Here is a 22985-nt window from a genome sequence, read left to right as displayed (position 1 = left end):
ATGAAAATGAACTAGTAACGAGGAAGCTTAGACCTTATAGTAAAAAATTATAGGTTTTGTAGATGGACAGTAATTATCAAGATGTGTTACTGGTATGTTTTGAAAAATGCGTGTGGAGACAATGGTTTATGTACCCCTCTGATGCCAATATATGTGTATACATATTACCCATATAATGAATAAATGGACAGATAGATAAATAAATAAATGTTTCCTGTGAAATTTTTGTGTGACCTTGTAGAAAGTTTCCGTTAAAAATCACACCGAGAGAAAACTGTTCTGGTTTTGTGGTGTTCGGTATTATGTTTTCCGTTTTAGTCACAGCGGATATTCAAATAATCATATAAACGTGACATATGAATCAGATATGAAATCATAATCTAATGTCATTGACAGCTGAAACTCAACACTTAGAGTGAGTCCCTATCTGGCTGTGTGTCCACTGAATAAACAAATCTTGGCCAAGTGGCCTTCTATTAGCCTATTGACTCTTTCAGTTACTCCAATCAGAGTGTCCAGCCATACATAATCTTGACCTTGTAACAACAAAAGCCTGGTTGAAACAGTTAATCCATAAAACTTGCCATATTCCCCAATTACTATGTCTTCAGGGTATTCTGCGTGTGGTTAGTGTTGGTCTTTCTGAAGGACAAGTATAGAGAGTTTTAGGAGCGGGCCCTTCACGAGTAACAGTAAATTTTCTGCTACTTGAAAAGCCTTGAGACTAGCTCTAAAATAAACCACTTGTGACCTTCATTGAAAATTACACCATGAACATTTTTTATTCCTGGCAATATCTTTTCACTCCTTAGAATATTTGACCTCCCCGTTTCAGGATTGCTCACACAAATACTTTTTGACTCAAAATTGATTCTCATCAAAAAAGCAGAAATTTTTGAGCAAATGTTGTGCTCAATTTCAGAAATATGACAACTAAAAACAGTTTAGGCAGAATTTTTTACTCTTCAGGCATATGAGAAGATAGACGTAATGTGGGAAAATACAATTTTGAAATTATCCAAGAACAGTTTCTCATAATTTTACATAGGATATTTCTATTCAGAAATACTTTAAATATGTTCTAAGTGAAACTTTAAATTTTTTAGTGACATTTTCTATAGACTATCAGAGTATGAAAAAAAATTGTAATATTCTTGCTGCGTTTATCTGCTACTTCCAGAAAAGACTATTGTGAGGACAAGGAAGAGATCATAATTTTGTTTTTTGAAATAAAATCCCAGAAATTGGTCTACAACCCAATCATCACAGAGTGGTTTCTGATCTCATTTTGATAGTATGTCGTATTTTTATCTCTGCAGCGGTGTAGGATAGATAACCTGTTTCCATGCCGAAAATAGGCCACCAATTTACTCTAATTTGTATGTCCAAATCTGGCATTTTTCAAATGCCTCCACCCTCATAATTTAAATGCTGGGCCATTTGCTACGCACACTGCCCTTTTTTTTAACTGTCATCCAATGAGTGCAGGGTGAAATTGGATAGCGAAAACTGGATCAATTTGCCAATCACCGTGGCAACATCGTGAGACAATACAGTGCGCTGAAATCTCCTGGATTGGCGGACTATCCCTGTTGTCAAAAAATGAGTTCTACAAAACCTAGTCCCGAGAAAAGGAACCTCATGAATATTTGATTTGATCTTTCTGACCAAATATTAATCAAATACAAAAGCTTTACAACTTACAGTTAAGTTCCAAATGAGCTTTACCATGTACTTTTGATTTAAGGTCATTGAGGGTGGAGAAATTTCTCAAAATCTAAAAAAAATATGTGCAAATTCTACGATATTCTTTTCACATCAATACACCAAGTTTTAATTTCGTCGAGTGACCCTGAACGAATTGGCAAAGAATGGTGATAGCAAAAATTTTGGATGATAAAAATTCCTGACTGTGCTGAATATGTATATATCGAATTCAGAATTAATTTTTTCTGGGATAAATTATAAGAAAAATTGGGAGACAAACATTCAGAAGACAGCTTGATGTTGTGCCCACTATTTACTGGAACTTTGCCAAGTTGATTTTCTGTTACTTTCGTGAGCAGAACTCGTCATGCAACTCAGCAGAGTTGAGTTTTAATTCAAATTTGATGATATAAATTTATGATCACATTGCGAAAAGTAACAAAACTCATGTATTCTCATTGAACAATGATCTGGTAACTTCATACTGGGTCACCGATATGTTTAATACCTTCCCAACCCCCTACTTTGTCTTTCTTTCTATTCGTTGACTGCCCCAGTCCATCAGAATTCAAAGCCTCCACCCACCTGACTTCGTCCTGCACTAGCTGTGTAGTTGTTTACCCTCTTAAATAGTCGGTAGCTAAGCCCTCAAAATAAACCCCCTAGTAGAGCGTTTAGACCATATAGCTGAATTAGCCCTGACTACAAGGGCCAACAAAATACTCCATGAGAGAATAAAAAACCTGCAAAACGCTCCTTTCTTGTTAATCCGGCGAGGATTAAACAGTAGTTCTATGCCAGGGCAGTCATTTTGTACCATATTGAAGATGGGGATATTGATGATGTTAGTGACACGCCGCTCTCAATAGCCCAGCAGAACAACACGTTATTGTGATTGACCCACTGAAAAGAACGCAGTGTTGAAATGGAACATTGCTCGCTAAAAGACAGCTTATAATATATCTGAAGTCATCACAATAGGGGCTAGCAACTGTTTACATGCCGGGCGTTTCAAAATAACAACGAAAAAAAGGCATGACTACACCCAGCATTGAATTCAGTGAACCACTAGACCGGGTCATTACATATGTCGGTGGTTGTATCCATAACTCTGACATGATCAGTAATGGCGTGAAGCAGAATATGTCAGGGCTGAGTCCTTACATGTTTCTGTAACAGTTTGAGTGTTTATATTCTTTTAGATGAAACTCTTGTTTTCGTCCTGTCTGCTTTGATTCTCACTCTAACAGATTACCGCCATAGTAAGCAGCAATATTGACACAAAGAGAGCTGCGAGTCAAAGTCTTTACGAAGTTTTTAAGCTTAGCCCCTAATCAGGTTGTCAGATTTTCCGAGCTTGTTCTCATGGCGCTGTGTTGCCGGCATCTTTTTTTTTCTCCCTGGACTCTTTCCGTTATTCCGTCCTTTGTCACAGGTGTGGCTGAGAAGGGTGCATTGAAATGAGTTAATCCGTCCTTCCAGAATACACAGCCAAAGACAGGAAAACAGTTTAGGGAAAATAATTGGAACAGTACCTTCTTTAGTAAGCTTGGTGAAGTTATACAAACAGGAACTTTTCCAGATGATTGGGCAAAAACAACATCAATCAGGGATAAGTAATTTCCTCTACAATACCAGCGATTTAATTCCTAGCCAGTGTGTATGGCCACTGATTCTGAACTTGAGGTTTAATTATTGATAAGGCGGGAAAACAATTAGCTCACCAAAGTTTAGTCATTTGTTGGAAAAATACTAGCTTTGTTCTGTTTAAGGAAAACTTACTAGAATAAACAATAAGAATTCATCCTACAGTAACATAGGCACAAGGTAGGACAGACAGGGAGACACAGACTGAGTGACACGATAAAAGACTGACAGATAGACAGACAAATGACAAACAGAATATGCAGAACTGAAAAATCTGAAAATAAGAAAGAATACAGGTAGAATTTTAATGGGGCACATGCAATTTATCTCCAGTTCTGTTTGTCCTTGTCGTCTGATCAGTTGGAAGATGGAGAGAAATAAACTATTAAAAAGGAATTGAATAGAGTGAGTACATGTTCTAGTATTATGACTTTGGAAAAAAGGTTTAGACGTTGAACGAAAACGAATGGTTGTATTTTTTTGGAGTGTTTGTGAAAGTGTTTGCAACTGGAAGGAGTCAGTTATTGTCAGAGGGTTTTTAAAAAAATGAAAGGGAAAATGGACAGAAATTGTTGATAGTTCACTGGTTTAAGAATGCGGGCTTGCTGGCATAATGAAGATAAAATTGTGAACTTTGGATAGATTGCCATCAGAAGAGTGAATGTACAGTCTGGCTTGTTTGCTCTTACTGATAAGGGTTACCTAACACAAAAGTAGTAGTCAAGAAAAATTCTGCACTTTTATTTTGAAGTTTAGAGCCATGTGCTTCGAAATAACAAACTTCTGAAATATCAGTTTAATAACAAAATCAAACTATTTATAAGAAACTGAAATTATGAAGGTTGGAAGATGTAGTCGCCATGGCAAAATTTACCTTTTTTTAAAAATTGACAGGCTTTCAAGTTGGGAAACTGGTGTTGGTAGAGGCAATTATTGCCTCTCTGCATTCACATCGGATACACCGAGTGTATTGTGTCGGAATAAGCCCCGGTATTTTGCAGACATTTGAGTTAATTAATTGTCTGTCTCAAACTAAGTGTGCACTTCTGAAAGCGGGCAGTCAGAAAGAAATCTGGCAAAAGATGAAAAGAAAGTAAATGCTTATGTTCAGCTGGAGAGGAGTTTCCATTGCAGTATGGTTTTGATAAGATTATATAGATAGGCGTTGATCGGAAATCAGGAAATTACAGCATGTCAGGGCCAACAGGTTTTTTCACTTTTTTTATTTTCTCAGATGCATGACTTTTGCACGCTGATAGAGTTCTTCTCGGACTCTGTTCAGTGTTTTGTTTGCTATCCACTGTATGTGAGCCTTTGTCTTTTTAATCATTAACAACCCAAGTACAAGTCAGTACCTTGATATGCAAATCGGCAAGGCATTTGTTAATATTCATGAGTGTTGGCTTTTGTTCTGTTACTGATACAATAGACAAGAGATCTGTGAGTGGGCAGGTGTATTTCGCTGCATAGGGGATCGAAGAAAATGCATCTGATTGTCTCAGTGAAATTTTTCCAAGGTTAGTGTGCATTCAAGGAAGGGACAAGACACTGCCCGCATCCAGATTGTGTGTGATTGTAACGAGATAGGAAACACGAACTAGTTACCGAGGTTATGGTAAGGTCACTCCTAGTGTCACTGCTGCCCTCCCCCGTGTTGAAAAGTGGGCTCTTCCAAACCAGCAGCCAGTGAAGGGGGTTAAATCGCTCAACAAAAAAGCTTGTCCATTGACACAGACAGTTGAAGTAAAAAAGAAAGACTACGTAATAGCCAGAATTAGTGGTCAGTCCTCGATATCAGCAGATAATTCTGAGAGTGGGAATACGAAGACCAGAACCTAGTGGACGGCTGTTGAAGTGTAAGTGACCGATTAGACAAATATTAGTGTTAGTAGTCACAAATAATGTACACTCAATACCATGTGGGATTGAACACAATAATTATACACAGGGCTTCCCTCTGAACACCATAGTGTACCACAGACTAGCCACCTTTTATTGTTTTTAGGCGTTGATGTTCTAACACCAGCGAATATTATCCATCCCAACGCGGGTATCCCCATGTGTGTGTGTGTCGATATGTGGATCACCTCTCTCTTGGTAGGAAGCCAGATCTCAGGCCCGTGTAGAGCCGGCCGTGTATGTGTGTGTGCTGTGTTTCGGCTGTTGTGCGTGTGTGACAACTGGTGTCGTCAGGTCGTCCGTGCATGTTTATGGGGGCCTGACAGATACGGAGCCTACCCGAAGGGGGACCTAGCATCAAGACATGCTGTACAATGCTGCATGTTAATGACTGTTAAAAGAACAACAACATGAACATACACAGTTTATACTTTTTCCATTGTATCAACGTGCTTGTCTTTTGTTTGTAGGTTGTTATCAGAACAAATTTTTTTTCAGTAATTGTTGTAGAAACACTGACCCGGCCTTGAGATTTTTTCCCCCTTTTTTCACATATTTAATTTGGTGTATATAGTTTGAAGGATACAAGCAGGAGTCAAGTACAAGGTTTCAAGGTTATCACAGAATTCACATTAGAGGCCGTGAAAGAGTGCCATTACCGGCCGGATCGTGATGAGTGTTTGATTATTGCACCATTGTTGATAGTTAGGTCCTTAAACAGTGATTTTAACTACACTGCCCCGACGTCGACACGCAGCGCCAGTCTCCCATGCAGAGAGAGGGGTTGTCGGCAAGAGAGAGCAACGGCACTGTGGTATGTCCCAGTGAAGCCATTTTGTGTAGCAGTCGTTCTCTCCCACAATAGAAGCTGTAAAAGAGATCTATTGTTGCAAATGGATAGGTCCAATTCAAAAAAACTATAGGGGAAGCATGGGCAAACTGAAGACTATGAGCCATAACCTGTCAGCTGAGTCCAGCTACAGATTGGGGTCAACTGCCAATCTCGGCGGACAACAGTGGCCACTTCGACACAAACCAAAGGTCACAAATATGTATTTTTGTAGCGGTTTCCCGGTGGACTACAGTATGTGAAACTGTGTCAACAACGGTATACGTGGTATCGTGAACTTAAAAAAAATACAGTACCGCAAACACCTTGTTAATGCTGACACACACTCTTGATCTGTAGTCAACCCTTACCCGCCCTGTCCATTGCTCAGTGCCCTCAGGTTTCTAAATAATAACATAGCACTGTTGTTGCTCGTTGTCAGAAGTTCATTGTCAGTCATCAAACCCAGATATTTGAGTATCCGATCTTCTGAACAACTGTCCTTGTCTGGTTTTTTCTTCACTATCAGGCACTCCATGTTGTATCTCAGAGCAGAATAGTTTCAGTTCTCCATTACTTGTGTATGTAAACGTGTCAATTGCATTATCAACACTGATTTCTGTAACAAGTCATTTTGCCTGATCCTTGTTGTCTGTATTTTTTCTGAGCCTAATAGCAGTGATTTTCATCAATATAAAGGAGTGGATAATTCTTACTTAATGTTCTACAGACTCCATGAAGTTTTCATTATACTAATCCTAGCCATCAGATTGATTTTAGTACTTACAAAAAATTCTGGTCATAAGAAAAAATACAAGCTTCCATGGTGCATGGTTTTAGCACATTTTAATAAATAGTGAAATTTTTTTAGGTCGAAGTATTTTTTTGGTTTAAAGAAAATATCAGAAAAGCCAGATTTTAAGATCAACCTGTTCATATTACTTTGATGCTTTTTGATGGCAGAGTATTGTTTTCAAAGAACAGCACTGGTGTTAAAACTTTATCGGTTGGTGACACAAACCTGTAGAATTCTGTTCCACTCTCCTGCAATCCCCCCCTTGCCATATCTGGCAGTCCAATCATCCCCACCAAGAATAGGGTGATACCACTTTGATAGTTGTTGAAGGGGTTGAAATCAGTTGCAACAAGTTCAGTATTTCCTGTTCATCAACAAGTGTTTTTCCGGCCAGTGTTATCGGATATAGCTATTGATCAAAAAATTATGTAATTACCGTCCAACCAGCCAGAAATGTCAATGTCACGTTGGAAGCTAGAGCCACAGTTGTGTAGTGGTACTAAGCTTCTGGAATGAAACATGAAATGAATGGAGTACAGAACTTTGAGGAATCGGTACGATGTTCAAATTGTAATTCAAAAGAAATTAAGTAGATCTTCAATAATATAAGTGAATCAACAAATAGAAGCTTAGCAGATACAAGGATTTTTCCATGCAAACTGAAACAATAATTCCAATATGTAAAATTTGTTCAATGACGTTTCCTCTTTTGAAATGCTCAGTATCTGTCTTTATCAAATTCATCAGATGAGCATTCCAGCCTCAAACACTACAATGTCAAATAAGCAGATGGAAAACAAAAATTTTTTTGAAAATGTTTCCCCCTCTCAAAAAAAGAGTTAAATAAATGCCCTGTTCAGTACTTTATCTAAAGACGCCATCTTTTAACAAGTTTCAAAATAGTGTATGGTGATGCTTATCTGAACAAAGGCCAATTTCTTTATAACCCCGACTCTATGCCCCAGCAAGCGTCTTTCACCACTCAAAAAAATACATTTGCAAATATGTCTCACTCAAAAACTCTTTTCTTGGAATGTATTTAATAAGAAACTTTTGCTGAAATTGTTTATTTTTCTAATGTCAGCCTTCCGCTTCACTGCCAAAAAAAAGAAGAAAAAGTATAGCAGGATTCATGATAAGATAAGGGGATAATTTGATGTAGTCAACCAAAAATAATAGTTGTTGAGATAGTCTTGGAGAACTGCCAATGCTGTTGTTGGTGGAGCCATTTTTGTTTGCAGAGAAAAAAACTGAATCGGGACAGGGAGAACTTTATGTTCGTGGATGAGAAGCTTATGAAGTTTTCTCATACATCGTACCTGAACTGTGATGTAAGGAGAGGCTGAGCACCTGTACTGGCTGAGATAGGACACAAAAAATGCCACGTCAACAACGTTAACACATGTATTTCTTGTTTTTTTGCTTCCAGCTCAGTGTCCTAGTTCTGATGTGAACTCTTTTCCGTTCACAAACATCATATGAGCTCTTGTTAGTTTGTGAATATTAAACTCCTTAGCAGCAGTTTGAATGTACGATTGCAGTTTGATTTATCAATTTGCTGGCAGCTGACATTTTGCAAAAACTTGCATTTATGTGTGAAAAGACATTTTATAAATGTTTGGAGACATGTGCAGATCAGATCAAACATGTTCTTGTCAAATAAAGAAAAATATGGATCATCGTCAGGAAAAATAAAATCTAAAAAAACTTCTGTTCTTGTTATTTTTGTTCGTTTTTTGTCCACTCAGATTTAATGCCAGCCAGACTTTATTAAAGCTGTCAGCATGTGAGTTGCTAACTTCAAAACTCATATTAACTTGCCAGGTCTTTTTTAATTTTCACACAATACAGTCTAGACTTGCCGTCTACCGCAATTTTACGGCAGACGATTTTCCCTCCAAAAGAGTTTCCTTCCAATATTTTCATGTTCTAACTTCAAAGAGATTTGACTAGCCAGGCCAAACAGGCAAGCGACAGTCAAATTTTTGTAATATATCAGATGTTTTCAGTCTGATACCAGAAAAAAAAAATTAGTAAATTACTAAATAACTCTGTTTAACTGAATTTAGAGGCAGCAATGCAGACAATATTCAGTTTAAAAAGTTAAGAGACAAGGTTGTGATGTACTTTCAGAGTTGTGTGTCCAAAAAAGAGCACGTGTGGTCTGGCCATACTACTTACCCCACCAAATAGTGAATTTTATTGTGTGTGGTCAATTGCCTCAGAACGTGTATCCTGTTATCCGTTCTGCTGCCTGCTGAACTGAGCAAGGTATAACAACAAAAAAAGCGTTTATCTCGGGCGTGGACGTACGGTACGGGGCTTGGGAAATCTGTCAAAACTTCTTCCTGTGTACTGCCTTGCCTGCAGGGCGTAAATCCCAGGTAAAACAGTGAGCCTGTTGAATTTGTAATTGTAGCACTTGGCATGCCCAGTGACCTTTCCCCTCTTATACTAGCAGACACAATGACACCAGTATTGCTTTAAAGAGATAGTAGCTGTAAATGTTGATAATACTGCCGTCATTATTGTCGTATAAAACAAATACATTTTCTTATATTGCTCCCAAAACTTGTATTTCTATATAAAGAAGTAGCCTCAACGACAACAAAACACTGCGGACAATATGGCGACGCGTGTTTGATGTTGACAAATTAATTTTTATCTGGACAACAGTAGTATTCATCAGTATCATTGTACATCACATCACGGTCCCTCTATCACCGGTCATATGATAGAGGGGCATAAAAGCTAAACCGAAAAATTGAACATAAAGCTTTGCATACAGAAGGAAAAATACTGTAAAATACATAAAAAAGGAGGCAGCTAAGGGAAATTTAATTAGCAGGTCTTCATGTTGACCTACTGATACACCGGTCTGTAGGGAACTATGAGTAAATTGCTGTACCATCAAAAAAAACAAATAAACAGATAAAATCTGGTCAGGTATACCAAGCGTTACCGCTTCATTGGCTGCTATCGTGACTGCACATCAAACCCTATAGGCTCCCATGTGCGTGCACCAAGGAAGATATAGATACTCTTGTCTGTTAATAAAATAGATGGTTTCTGATTCTTGTGTAATGTTATCGTCATCTGATATAAGAAGTATGTAAGACATTCATTCATATTGTTATCTTATTCAAATCTGGCAAATGTAATGTTCAACTGGTCTTTTCTACCGCTCAGCAAAAGTCAAACGATAGAAGTATCATGTTTTTTTCAACAACAAAGAAAAAAAACTAATTAAAATGTCCACCAGTGGTCTCCATGGCATTTATGATTTCATACAAAAGGTCAACCATTGCCGTGGCAACCTGTGGGGGAAAATAAATGATGACTCATTAGTTGTCAAGGAGACTGTCAGTTTCTATAAATTTGTTTTCAAGTATTCCTGAGGCTGCCACTGTATTTAAACATCATTACTTATATGACCTAGAAGAAACCAATTACGACCACTTTCCCTTTACGCTCACAGCTTCTTGCAACATGCTTTTGAGAAAAATGATCAGTGAACAAAAATAAGGAATAGAAAACACTTATGATGCTGTGGCTTTCCTTGCTATCTGTTTTCATAATTCAGTTTGGATTCTTCATAAAAGTTAAACGCATGGTATATATGATTTCTGAAAATGTTGAGCATTTTGCAATTTTGTCCAGTCGATAATATATACAGTTGTGACTTCTATCTGTACAATCATTAATTTTACTTTTAGTGCTCTGAAACCATGCCGAAAAAAAGATTGTCGAGATTTTAATCAGAAAGGTAAAGTCTACCTCACAGTTGAGATTTTTCTATGTGTTGACATTTTATACCGGAAATCTAAGTACATTGACGTGTAAATTATTCAAGCGATCATATTGTGGCAACTGTTGTTTCAAGTCAGGGAGGATTGCACTCGCAGGCCATAAACAGGAAGGTGGATTGGCTCAGTTATTTCTGGAATTCTGTGAGTGACTTTCCTGTGGAAATGATGTCTGTTGACGCATTTCTGAAAAATTGAATTAATAACAAGCCTCGCTCATCCATACACTCCCCCAGCTTCCTGTATGGGTAGGATTGAACCATTTGTGTACAGGTAGGCGCAGCATGTCCAAGCCCCCTCTGAATGGATTTTAGTGTGGCCGTACAGAACAGTGTGCTGTTGTCTTGATTGGCTGTTTCTATGCCAGGGATTTTTAACTGTCTATCCTTGCAGCTGAGATTGATGTCGCCATTATCATGAATTGGTCATGGACTTGTACATTTTGTGTTGTCTTTTGCATTACGGGTTTTGCATTTTGTCAATGACAGGTCACAATAGGTTTTGTCACCTGTATAGCTTTTACTAATGTACATGTGTTTACCCAGTACACTGTTTGTAAAAAAAGTGAATTATGTTTATCTTTTATGGGTTCATTCTATTCATTCATAATTTCTATCCTTTATTTTTGTATCAATTTTCTTGATTCCTGCAAATTTTTTGGAAGATGACAAGCAATTTGCATGTTTCCAGTTGTAATATTTTTTGAAGGTCATATTTATATAGCAGACGAAACTTCTTTGTGATCTAAGGTCAGGACAGATTGTACAACTAAGCACATGTTAGTTTTAGCAACCTCCATTAATGCAACTTACAACTTGACCAGTTCTCTTGACTTTGCTGTCGTCGGGGCTAATTTTTTCTATTTTCAGCTATGCGCTGCTCAATTCTTAGTCGACCGCACTACCATTCAGCTCAAAAACGATTACCCTCAATCCCATGTGGTCAAAAATTGATCTACAAATCCATATATTCTACGAGCAAGAAATCGAATTTGTCAAAGATATTGAGAGTGGCTTCGAGGAGCCTTCTAAACGGTGATTTGTGACTCAAATCATCTGTCGATGGATTTGAACCATATGCCTAACAGGAAGCACAAAAACTAGGCCGGGTGACAATCTTGTCATAGACATCTAAATGCCCAGACAGGACAAGCTTTGTAAGTGAAACTTGCCCTGTTAATGAGGTCATGAAGACAGAATAAAAAAATTCAATGATATTGATACCTGATATTGTTACCAGTAAATAATACCATTTTCCCACCCAATATTACCATTTTTCTACCCCACCTAAAAATGCTCCTACTCATGTTTCGGGAAAGGCAAGGATATTTTTTTGGTTCTTTGTCTGTTATGCATGTCCAGATTTCCTTTCCCGGTCCGCCCAGAAAATATTTGTACGATGACCAAAATATCTGGAACGTCTGTTCTGGCAGCACTCAACTATTTTGTCAACAAGCTGGTTTGAAGTTTTCTTGTCATGTAGTCTGCAGTTTCCCCTGCTGAATTTTTTGTTAATAGGTCAAAGTGCCCAATATATGTGTCTCATTTTGGCTTCAGTTTATTTACTGACCTTTTTTATCAGAGTTTAAAAATCAACTACAGCAAATGAGCAAGCTTTCCTCTGTTTGGCAGTTTTTCAAAATCTCAATTTTTTTCCCCCATTACACACTACATGTATGTAACAAGTATACATGTATAACACGGCCAGCAGTGGATACAGGTCAGTCATCCTCCCAGGTTATCTGAAATTGTGATGGGTATCAGCAAATTTTGAAATGTGCAGAATATTTTATCAAGACTGTTAATAATGTACACCTGTCGCAGCATCTGAGTTTGTTGATAGCGTATTTTTACAGTCTGTTGAAAATTGCTGAAATTTGGTGATTTGGTATTTGATAGCAGCCACAGGGGTGGGAAAAATGTACATGTACAAGAAATGAAGCAATGTTCGATACACACATGTATTGACAAATTAGTTTTCTAGCTTTTTGCTGAGTCATGTCTGTATACTGTTTCTATTTGATCAAGGAAAAACAAATACATTGAGCTCATTTCTAGAAAGGAAAATTTGCCTCGGAAAGTATCAGTATTGAATATTTCCATTTGGTTGGTTTCTTCAGGTGTTTTCAGGAATACAAAGTGTTGTTCCTCGAATGTATTTGATCTTTTGTGTGAAAGAAAAGTAAAACATCAAATAGAGTCTTTGTTTCAAGGCGGACTGTTTTGGTATTCATGACACAGAGCATTGAGGCAGGTACATCAGAAGGTGTTTAGGATTCAAGACGCTGTCGCTAATGGGTATTGTTTCAGTTGACCCACAAAGATAATTAATACGGCCAGTACTGGGGAGTTAATTGATCTCTTTGTGGTCATGTTTTCAAAACCAAACTGAGAAGGCTTTAGCTGTGGCAGAGCAGTGAGAGGAAGAAAGTAATACCATTGTCAGGTGGCCGTCTATTTTCCAAAGACTTCAAAATGTGCAAGTCCGATATCTAGGAGTATTGGCCACCCATCAAGACACCTTCACAGTTCCAAGGCCAGGTTGTTAAAGTTGTGTTTTTGTACATTTTTTGATTGGGCAACTGAAAAAAGGAAAACGCTGCTTGATAATCATATGTACCTGTGTACTAATTATATTATATGTCATCGCTACTGCCATAAATCATGTCTGAAAAATGAAGATACATGCAATAATCCGTAGATTTTTATCACAAATTTAAAAGTCTACAGAAATTCAAATATGTTTCAGCTGGAAAATTCCAGGCAACTGTGAGACTTTAGTAGATGTATAAAGATAGTAAATCAGCTGTAATTTAATATTTCAAATTTTGATGAAGATGCAAGTATAAACACACGCTGGAGTATTAGAGATACTCAATTTCACAACATATGTTATGAAATGTTCAGGTCACTGCAGACAATAAAACCAAGGCCGAGTGAATTGTTTTGCTATAATTGGTCAGCAGTTTTTACTAGTAAGTGTACACATAGTTGTGATCAAAATGAAATAAAATTTATTTTTAAAATCTATTGTTTATTAATTCACAGGTAATTCAAGCAAGGAAGTCTTTTTTTCCTGTGGCTAATGTTTATACGTTGTTTATGCTGCCCACTGTGGTATCATTCTAATGTGCGTGGTTGAAAAAGTGACTTTTGCGTGGCATGTACATGACTAAAACATGTCGATGCATGTTCACCATAAAGGTTGCATCATCAAATCTTTGGAGGGGTGGTCCTGAGTGAAGACATGCTAATTTTTTTTACATTTATATCATTCTCAATTTTGCTGTATTTTAGTTTGATGAGTGCAAATGCTGTTTTTGCAGAGTTCAGCAATTTTCTTTTAGTCCCCAGTTCTGAGAAATTTTTTTTGCAAAAGCAGAAAGCATGGGCTGAAAAAATATTGTTGCAACTTTTGATGAGTAAATTTTTCCCCGTCGATGATCACCCCCAACTCCCTAATGGTCAACTCTCACCTGGTTTATGTGGCGGTCTGACCTTGCAGAGTTTGCATATACTTTGAAAGTCTGTCCCAGTTGTCTGTTTTTAGTATTTTGCTTTTCTGGTGTTGAGAGGAAGGTAAGGGGGACGCAGTTTATGCAAACTTGTTTTGCAGAAATTTTGTGGGGAATTATTTGTACCATGGAAACTGTGAAAACGTCACAGTTTTCAGGGGTCGAACATGATACGTCAGCAGATACCTAACTGTACAAAAAAAAATGGCAAAGCTCAAAACATGTCAGGGAAAGGTAGCCTTTGTTCAGAAATAACCCAGTGACCTTCATGTAGTCGGCGCACAGGTGACCTTTCGAAATCACTTTTGTGTGTAGCGCCCACGCTAAAACGAACTCCAACAAACTATCAGAGTGGTCCATAGTTATGCTAATACGCCGCCTAAACATCTCCGATCACATTACCACAGGTTGTTGCAATTTGCGTGGTTTGGAACATGTCCATAACAAATGCCACATTTAGAGAGAGAGAGAGAAAGAGAAAGAAAAAAGGTCAGGCGAAGATTTTGCTTAACCGTCCGTCAGTATATTTCCCACAATGCATTTCATCCCTACAAATGCTTTGTTGATTGGCATTTTAAAGACTTCTACCTTCTCGTACTACTTAGTTTTTCTGCCCTCAAGCAGTTAAACCATAAAACTCGGCTACCGCAACATTGGCAAGAGGAAAAAAGACTAAATAAATATTGTTCAAGAGAATTGTAAATTCAAGAGGGATCCAATTGTACGTTTATGGCATGTACAGCACAGGAAACATTAAATAGATTCATTTTAAGTGACATTGAAATTGAGTCCCAAATGAACTTTTCAGAAAAATATGGTTCAGAGAGAATTTTTTTGGAAATTGTGATTGCTGTTGACAGAGACATTGCAAGAAAAATGTGCAGATTTTTGCATTTAATTGAGTGAGAATCAATACGCTGAAAAATATTTACCAGAAATTTGCCCATGTTCAATACATGTACATTTCTGTCCCTGGTTTGTTTACAGAAATATTGATTTGCATGCCAATGTACTTTCATTGGCTAAAACTCCCTATGCTTGCATACTGTCACTCTACTAGTTACAAACATTGACATTTTCTCTAGCGAAATAAAAAAAGATTGATAAATTATTTGCAGTTACCAGAGAGATTGAATGCGAATAGAGCCAGGTTTGTTTCACTTCCAGCTAATGGATCCCTTTGAAATATGACTTTGCAGCCCTGAAAAAAAAAAATCAGTGTCATTATTGTTTGGAATTTCAAGGAAAGTGAAAAGAAAAGCAGAGTTGATTTATTTAAACTACGGTACTTTGTTTTCTTAGTCACTGTACCAATGAATCATTCTCAATATTTTCTCATCTGCATATTCTATTCCCTTCCATATTTCTATCACCAAGTCTCAATTTACCTACCTTTGTATCACAATGTATTATTCAACTTCTTTCTCTTTTAATCTATGTATACATGTACATACATCTCCATCTCTCTCTCTCTCTCTCTCTCTCTCTCTCTCTCTCTCTATATATATATATATATATATATATATATATATATATATATATATAATATTTGTGTATATGTGTGTGTGGTTATATATTTCCATCTTTGGCTGTAAAATACTTTAAATTAGCGGCAGGTTTTTTTAGCAAAATAGGGATTTTAAATGGATGAAAAGGGTGGGTTCTTAGTTCACCCAACAAGACACTTTGACCATTGTTCATGTAAGGAAACGTTTGACTTGGAAAGCTACATGTTAAATTATTGAACCTTTAACTGTAGCTAAATTTGCTGAAACAACAGGTTTTAAAGTATCTTTTGTCTTGTATCTCTGTAGTCTATCCCCTTTTTGATATAATGAAGTAAATATGATCGTTGCATTGCTATCTATGATATTGAATACTTGGTTCCCAAGGCAGAGTAATTCTTTCAGGTCTTGTTGGCGTTTCCATCCTCCCACACGCACACAGGTGGTACACGTAGTCCACTTCTCAATTTCCTCATCTTGTCATTGACTGCTAACCTGATTGTCGACTCTGAAAAAAATGCCAATAAACAATCTGTGCCTTCAGGGGGACAGGCCAGGTTATTGAAAATGAAAATTGAAAAAAAAAATAAAGTAATAGTCTGCGCACCAGTGCTTCCGCGAGTGACATTTGCAGTACATCATCGTCATGATCATCATCATCATCATCATCGACGTCAATGTCATCATCATCATCATCATCACCACCGTCATCAGCAAAGTGCACAAAAATCGACACCACAGATTCACGGAGTATGACGTTGGAAGTATATAATACGGTCAACCTTCACGTGGTGGCTTATTAAACATGAAAAAAATTGGTGTGACATCAGTGCCTTTTAACAGCATAATGTTCATCCTCTATTGACCTTGTAAACCGATCAACCACCAGATAATGGTTCATCCCTATTCTTTTCAATGGTTTGGATAGGCCTCAAAACATTGAAAGGGTGGATAGGCCTTTAAACATTGAAGTGGTGGGGATAGTAGGGTGAAAAATTTTACACGTCTCAACCAATTGTTAGAAAATGCTGTAGTCTTTAACCTTTTGAATGCCAAAGTTGATTTTTGTTGCCTTTATAAAATATAACACAACTATTTTTTCAGATGTAGATTTTTTTTTCAGATTTTCCTCAAAATTTTGGTCAAAAACTGTAGCCAAATAAAGGTTATGTCCTTTTGGTCCATAATTTGAAACAAATGACAGAAAAATTCATAAAAATTGGTAAGATGTTGCCCCGATATTTTGGTTGGAAAAATTACAGTGCTCATAGGGTTAAAGAGAGGGATGACTTATAAACAAATTTTCTTGAAAAAAAATTTGACTTACTTTTGAATACAGCACAATTGTGGAAAGTCATGCCTCTGTGACCCTAAATTTCAGAGATCGCACAATATTCACATTCTATGTGACATAGGTTATCGAGTGGTGGGCTTTTCAAAAGGATAAGTATGGTGCTATGAATTACACCGTTGAGTGAATACTCCTCTTTGCTGAGATGATTATTGTCAAGGAGAATTAACTTCTTTTCACTTTACTGTCGCTTGTATTTGCGGAAAAAGACATCGCAAGGGCTTTATTGATTTCACACGGAAATTTTTCTTATTTTCAATGGCTGCTTTTTGGCAGGGAAAGATGAAATCAACTGTCATTTGAAAAGGAATAGAGGTTTATTTAATGTGGGCTTTGTTCATGTCTTCGGGTGATACCAATGCTCTAGTTGGGATAGGAGTGGGTATCGCTATTTATGAGGGGTAGATAATGAATAGCTTTGTTAAATTCAACTTAGAGCAATGAGTGCTTTACTTGTGTAAAAATCTCCAAAAAACATTCAAAATTTGAAAACAAAACGATCAAACTTCGTGTTTTAGTTGGACAAAGTTACGCCCATATTTTTATCAATTTGGTTTAGTCATATTAATTATTATTTTAAATTCGTTAAAATTGTTGTGACATGGTTGACAAAAAATACCATTCAGGTCTGTGTGCAGACTGAATTGATACATGTAGTGACACAATTTCTTGTCATAGAGAGAGCTAAACCTATGTTTATTGGTTAACTGCTGTTCTAAAAAATTGCTAATATTTTCCTGTCTTCTGTATAAGCTACATTCAAACAAATGTTGTTGAATTATAAAGCGGTACAGGTGCCCCTCAATTCCACGTCAGCCTGATGCAACCCCTATTGACAAATGGTATGTTCCATATTAAAGTCAAACACAATAACTGACAGCTTTAGATCATCGCTGTGAGTGGTGAGATTTTGCCGCCGAATTGAACAAGCCCGTGCACAGGACACAATTTAATGATTAAATAGACAGATATTTAACTATACTGTGTTCCATTTTCACCCTTATGACTTCTTGCGCAGTTTGTTTTTGTGTTTTTGTTCAATTCTTGTTACAATTTTGGTCCTCCACGTGTCTTGAATGATAAATGTCATCGCTACTTATTGCATCGAGCAGATAAACATAAATTATAGAAAAAATATTTCACAAAGATTTATGCTCAGTGCAGGCATTTAAGCCAGTATGTTGCCTTGCCAACTCCTGCACTATGCTTTTAGCAAATATTTTGTCATCTATTATAAGATTATGTTTTTTTTAAATCATTAAAAAGAAAACAGATCACATGCTTATGCATCTGTTCCAGATTTGTACATTTTGTCACATACGGTAAACCTCATCAACCAGGTCAAACTCTGGTCTTTCTACCTCCAGTATGGAATGAGTAAATTGCTTATATAAATATTGTAGCTTCATATATTATAACACATGCAAATATTGTAGTTTCATAAATACAGCAGTGTGTGCAATATTGGACTATGTGTAGAAACAAGGAAATGTTTCGGCATGTAGGGAAGTATGCCTTGAAATTTGCCTGGTATGACAGCTGAATAAGCAGACTCGTTTCAGTACTGTACATGAAGCTGATACCGTTATCATTCCTCAATTTGCCGCGAAAAACCTTGCTTGTATTTGACCTTGGCTATTATCAAGTCAACATGACAGTCAGACAATGAATTTCATCAGGGTTGTTTCCTTTACAACATAGTACAATATAATTGTAACACAGTTCAATACAATATTAGCTTTGTTGTTCCTATCTGGGTGTTTAGAACTGCGACAGTAACAATATTGCAAGCAAACAATTTTAATCAACAAAAAAATAAACGAGTGACACAAAAACACCAGGAAGATACTGCAGCAGATAGAAAGTGCAAAACATCAATCATTGGTCACGTTCAAAATTCACCATTCTCTCTTTACAAGTCAAGCGTGTAATAACTTGGCCATGAGGAGCTGCAGTTTCATCTAAGTGTTTTAGGATCTGTTTTTCAAAGTGGACAAAAAAATTATGATTGAATTACAGGTACTGATCAGTGCGTGTGTGGTCAACAGTGATTTCCTTGAGTTAATTGAAAAAAAGGTTTGACTTTTATATTTTAGCTTGCTTTCCAGTATTCATGATGAACTGTTTATATGGAACAGCTAAAAAGGAAATGCTCCCAGCGTGGAATTGGCTGTTCATATTTACAAATTGATGTCACATATTCCAATGATATTTCCACAGCTGTTTATCATAACCAGTTCACAGTGCTTACAGCTTGTAGGCACAATATTTCGGGACCTGTATATTTTTTCCATAAAATACTTTCCTCAGAAATGCCATATAAGTTTTTATGGTTTGTTTGATTTTTGAAAAGGGGAAGTGACTGTGGCAATTATTATTAACTTTATTGGGGATTAAAAAAAAAATATTTAATATTTGTAGATATTTTTATTTCGCATGGATAACAGTATTCATATCGGTAGTTGAAATGTTTTGAATGAAACAAAAATTTGTGTCAGTTCCTGTCTTAGGCATCAAATGTCACAAATTCTATATTTGTTTTCAAAACTTACAGTCTGTTCGTAGATTGTGTAAATTTAATGTGTATGTGTAGATTATGGTTTATTTGATCACCTGTGTTTATTAGCTTTGTGTTTATTTTTTTGTCTTTTTTTGTATCAAAGATTTAAAAGTTGACTTAGACAGTGACACATTTTCAAAGCTTAGACAGTGACACATTTTCAAATTTTTAAGTTGTTTTGCAAAGTATTTTTTTCAAATCTTCCTCTTTTTGTTGGTAGCTGTTTCTTGGCTGTAGAACTAGGGCAGCTTGAAGCACTGTCACAAAGCAGGAAGTGTCCAGCTCTGCTCGGGATATTAAAATTGGACTTTTATCAGCCAAGGGGCAAGCAATAACTCCTATACAATCTTGTACCATTCTGTCAGAGAAACTGCAGTCTTTTTCTACCATCTGTCGGTTTTACATGTTTGAATTATACTTGTCCACAATGATGATTACGCAACAATCATGTTGTATGGGAGTGACATGATCATAATTGATAAACCCAACATTCAAAAAAAAAATTGTGAAAAAAATTCAAATTTAATGATGTCAAGAAAATTCCAAATGTACTGTCTTGCGATATTTCTTATCCTTGCAAAAAAGTTGCATTTGAATTCATTTGTGACTCCAAATTGTTGGTGGAAATTTTGAAATATTTCATTTGTCAAATTCTGTGAATTGCTTGAATGTCTTTCCTCATTTCAGACAGAAATCTGTGGATTTTGAAGTTTGTCCACTGATTTCATGTAATCCATGTTTGCATGTAGTGTATTCTGATAAGATATATAGGTAATCTCCAGGGATAAGTGAAGGGCTTGTTTATATTTGTTTACATTTTCATAATGACTGGTCTAGTTCGTTGTTGTTTACACAGAGTGAGTTCACAAGGTCATGTGTAAAATCCAGAAAACCTTGCAGGCTAATATGGCAAGTTACTGAATCAGTTACAGTTGAATATACAAACATATAGCAATACCTATCATTGTCAATTAATTCCTTTAAAACCAGACTGCATTTGACTTCACATGTTTCTCTATGGATAATTGGATTACTTTGGGCTTTTATATCGAGTGTCGTGCCTCCTGTTAGGTTGTAACCTGCTTACCTTCAAATTGGTTAGATATGCATCTAAAAGCACACAATCAAAGACGACATCGTAATTTGATTCCCGGTTGCCATGTAGTGACCTTGGGGAGGGAAATTTCCCATACCTGTGCAGTCTGGATGGGTGGGGCCACTTTAGAAGTCAATAAACACTGAAAGGGGAGGGGGTGCATTTTGTTAGAACAGCCACCAGCAGGTGCAAAAAAAAATAAGTGCAACAAGGCATGGAGGAGTGAAGTGGTTGGCGTTATTTAATGTATGCATTTGAAAATGAAATTGAAGGTATAAAGACGATTTTAGTCCTGCATAGAATCGAAAGCTGCTCAATTTTCCATGGCAACCATACTGTATGTTGAAAAGATAATCTTCCTTGAGAAATACAATTTTTATGGTCTTGATGCAGTGAATATGTGGTGCCAATGCTATGATATTGCCTGTCAGTTATAATTAGACTTTTATCCTACATAAATACACATTATTTCCTACATAAATACTTACTATATCCTACATAAATACATCATATGTGACCATTTACTGATCTGAACAAGACTTCATTGGATAGAGCATTCATTTTGGAAGGACAGGGATGGGACAGATTATAACAGGACAACCATGCCGCAGTCAGCGACACCTCCTAGTTTCATTTTTGAACTCCAAATCTGGAGAGTGAAAAGTTCAAAATGGTCGCTACCTACAACAATAGGTTGATTTATCTGTTCAATTCCAAGTGTGGACGCCCTGGACGAGCTGCTGTACAATATCTGCACTGTTGCATTGACACGTAACTCCCTCCCAATAATTCTGGTGACAACGGTCCGCTTAAAAGTGAAAATATTTACACCACCAGTAACATTTTACCACAAATCAATAAATAGAAATTGGTCCTTGGTATAGTGTTGATGTAGATATTTAAAATACAATTTACCCTGTGATAAAGAAGTGTGGACATTTTCCTAATACAAAGGAAATCAAAATTTAATATGCACATCATCAAGCAGTCTCTCAGGGCAAATTTTTCAACTGTCAGCTTTGTTCTTTCACTTCCACTATTCAAAACATAATTTTGAATTTGCCGACAAAAACCATAATTTTCCTTATTAATTGTATTAGTTACCATTAAAGAGTACTGAGACTAAAATGTAGAACTTTGAAAATTTGCATTTGAGGGACTAGAGTATTTTATATGAACTCAATATCATTTGCCCTGATACGCATTACGTTTTTTGGCAGCTTGTGTCCTGTATTCATGATTTATATCAACCTCATCGTATTTAGATTTCCCATCCTAAAACTCATCAGTGCCTCACTGCAGTAAAAGTAGTTTCCTTAATCATTGTGTTTCTTTTTATGGAGTTTATATCCACCTCCAGTGCTTGCTCAGACCATTTTGAAGTTTGGCATCAGCTGTTTAGTGTTACCAAGAAATATACACTAGCTCACATGGTTGCCATGGTAACAGAGACACAGCTTATGTTTGATGATGATGTTGAGGTGAACTCTCATCGGCGCTGCAAGCCAGTGATGACCCAGTGAGCTGAGACAGTATAGAGACATCACTGCTACTTGTATTCAGTTGTATTGGTGTTTGTAATTCAGCCATATCGGTGAAATTTAAAATGTGATCGTGATCTTCAAGCATTGGGGAATCTATGCCCTTTCATGATGCCTTCTTGCTGTTTACTCTCGAAGGCTGATTCCAGATGCACACATCAGCAAATGGGTGCCAGATCCATTAATAATACATGCACCAGCTTTTCTGAATGTCAGCCAGGCATAAATCAAAACTATCATCAGAGTTGTCTTGCAAAAGCTCCTGCTAGGACAACTCTGCTAGTGGGTGGATTGCTAAATAATTTGTTTTGCAATGCCAGGATATTTTAGTATTTGAAAAAATATCCCGTCCATGAATTCTGTATTCTTTACATTTAACATCATGTGAAAAATTATAATCTCATACTTTGATTGCTTTTTGTTTCAAATTTCACCACTCTACTCCTAAACGCCTTTCAAAACCTTTTATTCAGACTTGCCAAAGAGTGCCTGATACATGTAGAATTGCAACCAAAAAATTATATTTTTTTTTGCCAGGTTTTCATGTCAATAATTCGTATAGTCTCTAATCAGTAAAGCCTCCTTTCATGTCTTAAGATTTCCAAAAATATGATTTTTGTCTGTCCCCTTTATAAGATGTCCACCAGGATATAAACACATCTCGGACTCTACGAGTGATAAACATGTTTTGCTTCATTGTAGTTTTTTTTGTCCTGCAGTACGAACGTACGATA

General features: G+C 36.7%; 1 protein-coding gene across 35 annotated transcripts in view; it reads left to right on the top strand.

The window, feature by feature from the left end:
- The window catches only part of LOC139122713 (zinc finger MIZ domain-containing protein 1-like), a 244980-nt gene that overhangs the window by 197815 nt on the left and 24180 nt on the right, over positions 1-22985 (top strand). For 4 of the 35 annotated variants that reach the window (XM_070688368.1, XM_070688366.1, XM_070688365.1 and 1 more), the window contains exon 1: positions 5075-5210. The exons of 28 other annotated variants lie outside the window; for them this stretch is intronic. The gene's annotated coding sequence lies outside the window, so the exon portion shown is untranslated. Of the gene's footprint in view, positions 1-5049; positions 5211-22985 lie in introns of those variants that run through there. 3 more of the 35 variants (XM_070688369.1, XM_070688371.1, XM_070688370.1) reach the window with 3 other exon arrangements.

Source organism: Ptychodera flava, chromosome 22 (genome assembly GCF_041260155.1).
Source record: "Ptychodera flava strain L36383 chromosome 22, AS_Pfla_20210202, whole genome shotgun sequence".
NCBI lineage: Eukaryota > Metazoa > Hemichordata > Enteropneusta > Ptychoderidae > Ptychodera > Ptychodera flava.
The sequence above is the reverse complement of the archived record's forward strand: the minus strand, read 5'-3'. Positions and strand labels throughout refer to the sequence as shown.